At 41.2% G+C, this 7,892-nt stretch overlaps 1 non-coding gene across 1 annotated transcript; it reads left to right on the plus strand.

Moving 5' to 3' along the window:
- Window positions 1-367: 367 nt before the first annotated feature.
- Window positions 368-474, plus strand: LOC131238071 (small nucleolar RNA R71). Its single transcript, XR_009167491.1, has one exon. It is a non-coding gene; the product is annotated as a small nucleolar RNA R71 (small nucleolar RNA).
- The last annotated feature ends 7,418 nt before the right edge of the window (window positions 475-7,892 follow it).

Here is a 7,892-nt window from a genome sequence, read left to right on the forward strand (position 1 = left end):
TGTAGGACAATTTTCAGTTGTATGAATGTTCCAATCACAGATGCCGCAAACAATTTCATTAACCTTATCCTTCTTTCCTTCCATGGCCTCAACTTTCCTTATGAGCGTAGTCACTTTATACTTGAGATCATCCTCTTCTTTCAAGAGATATAATCCACATTTTTCCTTTAATTTAGTCGGCCTAGACGTGGTGTTCGACTTTGGGTAATAGTCCCATGATTGTGTTTTTTCAGCAAGACTATCGAGGTAATCCCATACCTCGTCAACATCTTTATTAATGAACTCTCCATTACACATTATCTCGACCATTTGGCGCATGGAAGATGTCAGTCCATCATAGAAAAAATTTGTAATGCGCCACGTTTCAAATCCGTGTTGTGGGCATGAACTGACCAAATCTTTGAACCTTTCCCAACATTGGAAGAATGTTTCATCTTCCTTTTGGGCAAAGTTCATGATCGCTTTTCTGAGGGTAATCGTTTTATGATGTGGGAAGAATTTTTTTATGAATTCCCTCTGCATGTCGTTCCATGTGCCAATGGATCTAGGACGCAGTGAATGTAACCACGTCTTAGCTTTCTCTTTTAAGGAAAAAGGAAAAAGTTTCAGCCTAATTGTATCCTCAGATACATTAGGAAAACATAATGTAGCTATAATCTCATCGAATTCTTTCAAATGTAAATATGGACTTTCTGATTCAAGTCCATGGAATTTGGGAAGGAGTTGGATAACTCCTGGCTTGATGTCCATTTGTACTGTATTTTCAGGAAAAATCATGCATGAGGGCATACTCACTCCCGCCGGTTGTAGATAATCTCGTAAAGTACGAGGCGGGGGTGCCTGTTGCACCTCATTCTCATCTTGGGTATCCTCCACCCTGGGTGGAAGTGGAGGAGGTTGGTCTTCAGCCATAACCTCAGTTAACTTAGGGGATTTCGAGCGGTGTGTAGTCCTGCGATGGATAGCCAACCCTTCAACCAATCCTCCTTCAGTCAAGAGACGTCGAGTGTCGTCACGGGCCCACTTGGGCATGAAAAACACTCGCAGCCCTCGATTAAAAACCTAATCCTAAGAAAGGAAAAGAAAATCTAGGAAGAAAGAGAGAGTTGGAAAGAAATTACCAAATTGGAGTCCTAAGTTAAAAACCTGCAAAATAAAACAAAAATAAGTTAGATTCTTAAAAAGAGAAGAATGATACTTTAAAAGAAAAAATAACAGTAACTTAATTTCTAAAAGAAGGTATTTTTTAAAGAAAAGCGGAAATTTCTAAAGTAAACTAGGAAAGTCCTATACTAGAAGGCAAATTACTAAAAGAGAACTGAAAAATAGAAAGTAGGGAAGGAGTGTACCGAATTAGAGATTTCTACCTTAAAGGCCTACAAAATAGGAAGGTTAGTTTCTAAACAAAAATTCTAAAAATAAATTAAGAAACAAAATTAGATTCTAAAAGTGTTAGAATTAGAAAGTTACTAAAATAAAACAAAAATAGAAAGTTAATTTCTAAGAAGTGAAAGAAATAGCCTAAACTCTAAAAATAAACTATTTCCTACAGAAGGGCGGATACTAGAATTAGAAAATTTCTAAAATTTAAACCCTAATTCTAAAAATATGAAAAAGTAGAGAGATTAGGAAGGAATTACCAATTTAGAAACTTATGTCCAGATCCTATAAAACAGGAAACAAGTTAGTCTTGAACTCAAATAAAAATAAATAAATAAATAAGTAAAAGCTAAGGTTAGTAAAATCCTAATCTTAAACTAATCCTAAAACCAATTAATTTCAGAAAATCGTAACCGTCAGTCCCCGGCAACGGCGCCAAAAACTTGTTCACTCCCCAAGTATAGGGTTGTGATGTAGTAATAAACTCGGTAAGACCGAGGTCGAATCCACAGGGACTGATACCTGTACGTTATCTGAAACCAAGTAGAACTAGAACTAGACTAAAATGCTATCTAAATCAAATAAAATTTAAGAATTAATTGTGGAAGAATTATCTAAAACTTTAAGGAATTCAGAGGAAGGAAACTAGGGATTCAGAGGATCCACTTGTAGAGATCAGGGAGATCTTATGCTCGTATCAAGGATTATGGAATTCAAACTGAACTTACTTGATTTGGTTTTCAAGAGATGAAAGGTATATGAATTAGAAGGGATTCCATCACCAAACCATGCCCAGGAGACAAAGTAAACAATAGAATTAAACTAATTTCCAACCAATCAACAATGTATGAAGATCAGGAAGGTACTGTCATCCTACCATGCCCATTGTACAATGATGAACAACAGGGCTTCCCGACTTCATAAATATAAAAAGAGGAAAGAAATATTCAAAGCCATTTCAAACCCATTGTAATTTCTGTCACAACAGACCATTAAAGACTAATAAAAATATTCCTTATAATAATCAACCAAGTTCAGTTCAGAAATTTTAACTTAAACGCATGAAACAGTATCTCCCATCTCGCTACAGGCTTCACCTCTTAGCCCTAGCTAAGAGGTTTAGCCACACATGATATGGGCTAAATTCTAATTAAAAGAAAGAAAAAGAAGAAGAAGAAGAAGATGAAGAAGAAGAAGAAAAGGAAGAAGAAAGGAAAAAAACCGGATCAGCTCCACATCCAGCAGTCCCAAAACCGAGCCACTGCTTCCACGAAAAGCCCAGCTCCAATCCAACTCCCAGCCGTTGATGCCAGCCACGTCGTCCTCCTCAAAAACTCCCTAGTTGTTTCACTCCAGCAGCCTTAGCAAAAGAAAACCAGCCGCTGCCGTCTAGCCTCCCAAAACTCTTCCCAGCCGTGCCACGTTTTGGTGTCATTAGAGCATTAAGTCCATGCTTTAAGCACCCATTTCGGTCCAGGCTCGTACATACACTCTGCATTATAAACACGATTAATCAGGCCATTAAGCAGTATCATGCGTGTAAATCTATGCAATAAATGGGTCTGATATGCAATATTTGACCCTCAACACCTATTACACTTATATCATATAATCTGGATATAGAATTAGAAACAATATTGTGCGTTTATGCAAAAGTTGCATAAACTGTCAATAGGATCGACGACCATCGACGGCCGGTTGATAGGAACCACATTTTAAAGCTTCGACATCCAATTGATCGCTCCATCCGCTAACATTAATAAATAACCAAAAGTCGACCTTCTATTGTTCACGTTCTTAGCGTAATTGGTGTCCACGTTCTCGGCATAATTGGTGTCCACATAGCCTACCAATTTCTTCTCAAAATTTTCAAATGTCAAGATGTAGTCCACTGTACCTTGTATGTAATGAAGTCGCCATTTATCTGACTCTCAGTATTGCTTGCCGAGGTTAAACACATATCTGTTCACAACACTCACTGCATGTGAAATATCTGGTGTCGTACAGACTGTGACATACATCAAACTGCCAACTGCGCTAGAGTATGACACACGAGACATACATTGCTTTTCTTTGTCTGTAGTAGAATATTATTTCGAAAAAAGTCAAAAGTGAGCAGCACAGAGTGTTAACTGGTTTTGCCTTGTTCATCCCAAATGTGAGTATGACCTTCTCAAGATACTCCTCTTCAGACAACCATAGCTTGCCCATTTCCATATGTATATCAATGCCGATAATCCTCTTTGCAGCCCTCAAATCTTTCATCTTTAATGTCCTGGATAACCGAGCCTTCAATATGTTGATATCAGATATGCTTTGTCTTTTTTTTTTTTTTTTTGGTGAATCTCTTTCCATATCATTGTGAAACATTACCTGTACATTCGGGCACCCCTTTACATAAAATAGGGGCCTATTATAAAAGAAACAAAAAAAATAAAATTGCACAAGGAAACCATAGAACATCACAGCATCTTAATCGAACCTAGACCAACCTTATCAAGAAAGACAAAACCTTTGACCTGGTGTGGAAGCTCAGATAGTTTGTCGATCCAAGAATAAGACTGGGAGCTGCTTCCTTATCGGGCCAAAAAATCTGCTGGAGAGTTTCCTTCCCTCAGAATATGCGCACAAACTTGATTCGACCTCGTATCTTCAACTGGTTTATCCTGAAAATCCATGCTTTCCATTTTCATCCAGGCTTAGTGACTCCATTGAGCATATCTATCACTAATCTTGAGTCCGATTCAATGATGATTTGAGACATGCCCCTTTGGAGGCCACAGGATAAACCATCATGAACCGCACGTAACTCTGCAGCAGTGTTAGTCCCTACTCCATAACCATCAGAAAAAGCAAAAATGGAGTCACCCTTTTCTCCTCGACAAATTCTATCCCCACCTGATCTTTCTGGATTTCCTCTAGCTGAACCATCAACATTTACTTTAAACCAACCAAGCAGAGGCCTCTCCCACTTAACCACCAAGGCTTGACCAACATTTTTATTCAAGGAGTTGAAGACGGCTATGTGCGGCTGAGACTGCCGTCCTCGATCAACGTCACCAACTACCTCAGATAAGCCGTTGATATGAGCAATCCACCACCTGATTTTGGCAATAACTGTTGCCGAGGACACCACCACCGTATCAAAAATTGCGGCATTTCGAGCTTTCCAGATCTCCCAAATTATAATGCAAGGAGCAAGCATATGGCCTACCGTTTTCCTTGGCTTTGACGAGACCACCGCCCACCACTGATGTAAGCGAGCCTCAATCGAAATAGCGGCCATGACAGTATTCCCAAACCAACTACCAATAGCGATCCACACATGCTGTGCTAAATTACTAGAAACAAACAAATGAAAAATCGATTCCTATGCGAATAAAAGGGGGACGTGTGCGTCTTGCAGTGCGCAACAAACGCATCTGGAGGCAAGCTGAACACCGCGAGATTGCACCGCACTATCAACTGGGACTGCATTATGTAAGACTTTCCAGACCAAAAGCGAGATTTTGGGCGGAAGTTTAGTATGTCATACCCATCTTGACCAATTTTGACCCGTACTCGGTGTCCTACTCATTGCCTAGGCTGATCTAACAGAGAACTCCCCATTTGGAGTGAAAGGCCAGATTAGTGTGTCCGTATCCCCTGCAATACAATAGCCGGCCTGAAATATATGGTCGATAACACGCTAAGGGAGAAAGAGCCACACAGAAGAAGGGGGGAGAGGGCCAACCGATCCAAGCACATGACACACCTGGAGATCCAGCAGGACATCCGACATGTCTGAGTGAACAAGCTGAGAGAGAGGTCCAAAACCGGTCCAATTCTCCTTCCAAAACTACAGTTACCAGCTCCAATTTGCCAAAACACTCAGGATTCCACCAAAGGAATGAGATCCATGATACGCTTCCACAGTGGAGAGGAGGGCCTCCTTGATCTGTCTAACATGTGAGGAGATAATTAATCATGTTAATATTTGGCTGCCATGAATGATTTTCATACGTTCCCCTCCTTCCCAAACTTTATCGTCCACGTCATTTTAAGCCGAAAGGGCATCATGATATCAGTAAGCCTTTTAAAACCGATGCCACCCTCTTCCTTAGGCAAAGCTAGCACTTTCCAGTTCTTTCAGTGACATTTTTGTTTCCCTTCTGTCCATCCCCAGAAAAATTTTGCCATCTGCTTCTCAATTGCGTTCAACACCTTCGTAGGGATATGGGCAGCCGCCATAGTATGGACTGGAATACTTGTGAGAACATTCTTCACCAAGACTACTCTCCCGGCCTGAGATAAAATTTGGGCCTTCCACCCATTGATACGCCCCACAACTCTATCAACCAGAGGATTGGAATTACTAGATTTGAGTCTTCCTTGCGCTATAGGAACACCGAGATATGAGAACGAAGACGAGGATTTCGCAAAGCCAAGGAGTGCCTCGATAGACTTGACTCTGTCTCTTGGAAGCTTCGTTGAACAGAAAAAGGAACATTTGCGCAGGTTTATACTCTGGCCCGAGGAAGCTTGAAAAGAGACCAAGAAATTCTTTATCGCTTGTAGTGACCTCTTACTCCCATTTGTGAAGATTAGTATATCATTCGCATATAGCAAAAGCGATACCGTTGGGCACCCTCTACGAAGCACAAATGGCCGGCAAACCTGAAGGTCAATCATGTATTTCAGACCCCTGCTCAAGACCTCAGCTAAAAGAATGAACAAACTAGGCGAGATTGGGTTGCCCTGCCTCAATCACCTTGAAGACTTAAAAAAACCTACCAACTCTCCATTGATAAGAACTGAAAACTAACTAATCGCCCAACATTTTTTAACCATCTTTATCCAAGACCTGCTAAACCCAAACCTCTCTAACACCTGAAGCAGAAAACCCCAATTGACCCTGTCATAAGCCTTATCCAAATCTAGTTTTAATACAATATTCCCACAACGGACTGGCTTGTTTAAATTCCTGAATAGTTCCTGGGCTAAGGCAATATTTTCTGCTATCGATCGTCCTTGAACAAAAGCTCCTTGCTCAGGCGAAATCAACCCCGGAAGAATCTAACTAAGTCTGACCACAATAATCTTGGAGAAAATTTTATACAAACAGTTACCTAAATTGATTGGGCAAAAATCAGAAAAACGCTTAGGAGACGTTGATTTCAGAACTAAACAGATTAGCGAGGACGTTACTGACCTTGGAATATTTCCTCCTTGGAAGAAAAAGGAGATTGCATTGTGGATGTCCTGACCAATTACATTCCAGCAAGATATGAAAAAATTAGCAGAGAATCCATCAGGGCCAACCGCACTATCAATTGGCATGGATAAAACCGTCGTGTGGACCTCCAACAAGGAGGGGGCAACCATTAAACTCTCATTCTATACCTAACTGATGAGGTGAGGAATGCATTGAAGTAGGTTATGATCCAACTGACAAGTAACTGCACTGAAGATCTATTGGAAATGGGCTACTGCTGCAACTTTCAATTCAACCCAGTCTTCCACAATTTGCCCCGACTCCAATTCCACTTGACTAATGAGTGCTCTTCTTTATCTCTCCATTGCAGTAGCATGGAAAAACTTCGTGTTTTTATCTCCCTCCGTCAGCCAATCCACTCTCGATTTCTGCTTCCTGAAAATCTCCTGCATAAGTTCTAAGGAAGCTAACTTGGCGGAACTTGAGCGGAGTTGCTGCTAAATGCTGATAGACTGATCAGCCGAACCTGATACATCCAACAATTTGTCTTCCAAATCGACTATGTCCTTTTCCACTATCTTTAACTGTTCAAAGATGTTGCCAAACACCTCTTTGTTCCATAGTTTCAATTCATGTTTGTTGAGGGTCAAATATTGCATATCAGACCCCAGTCATTGCTAGGATTTACAAACATAGTATTGTTTAACGGCCTGATTTAATCATGTTTGTGATGCAGGGCGTATTCACGAGCTTGGACTGGAAAAGGGTACTAAAAGCATGGATTTAACAGTCTAAAGTCACCAAGGCAAGCGACGGACCCTAGGAGACCAAGATCGACAGATTTGCACGCCAGGGATCCAAGAAAATCGAGGAATTGAAGCTCAAGTGGCCTGAAAAGTGTCCAGAATGCAAGATCATAGGGTTCCCACCATCTGATCAGTTCGAAACTCCATACGTGGCCTGAGGACCAAAAAATAACCGTACACGTCAAATTTTAGCCATTGGATCCCTATGCAAGTGGCCCAACGGACAGATCAGCCCACAATTTACTGATCTGGGGCCCACCTGATCGCTGGATACACCTCATCCTTGGACTCAACGGCTTAAATTAAAAGAGGAAGAAGATGGACGGTGCAGATTTCTCGCAAACATCATATGTGGATCCCATATGAGTCAGAGGTGCATAGTACATAAGTGCACCAGCCGTGCACCCGTGCACTCAAAGTCGGTCAGCAGGCGCTGACCGACTCAAACTCAAATTTGTCGAATTACGCAACAGCGTAACGCTGCCCGACCGTCGGTTCTGCTTGTGGGCCCC

This window comes from Magnolia sinica, chromosome 2 (genome assembly GCF_029962835.1).
Source record: "Magnolia sinica isolate HGM2019 chromosome 2, MsV1, whole genome shotgun sequence".
Classification (NCBI taxonomy): domain Eukaryota; kingdom Viridiplantae; phylum Streptophyta; class Magnoliopsida; order Magnoliales; family Magnoliaceae; genus Magnolia; species Magnolia sinica.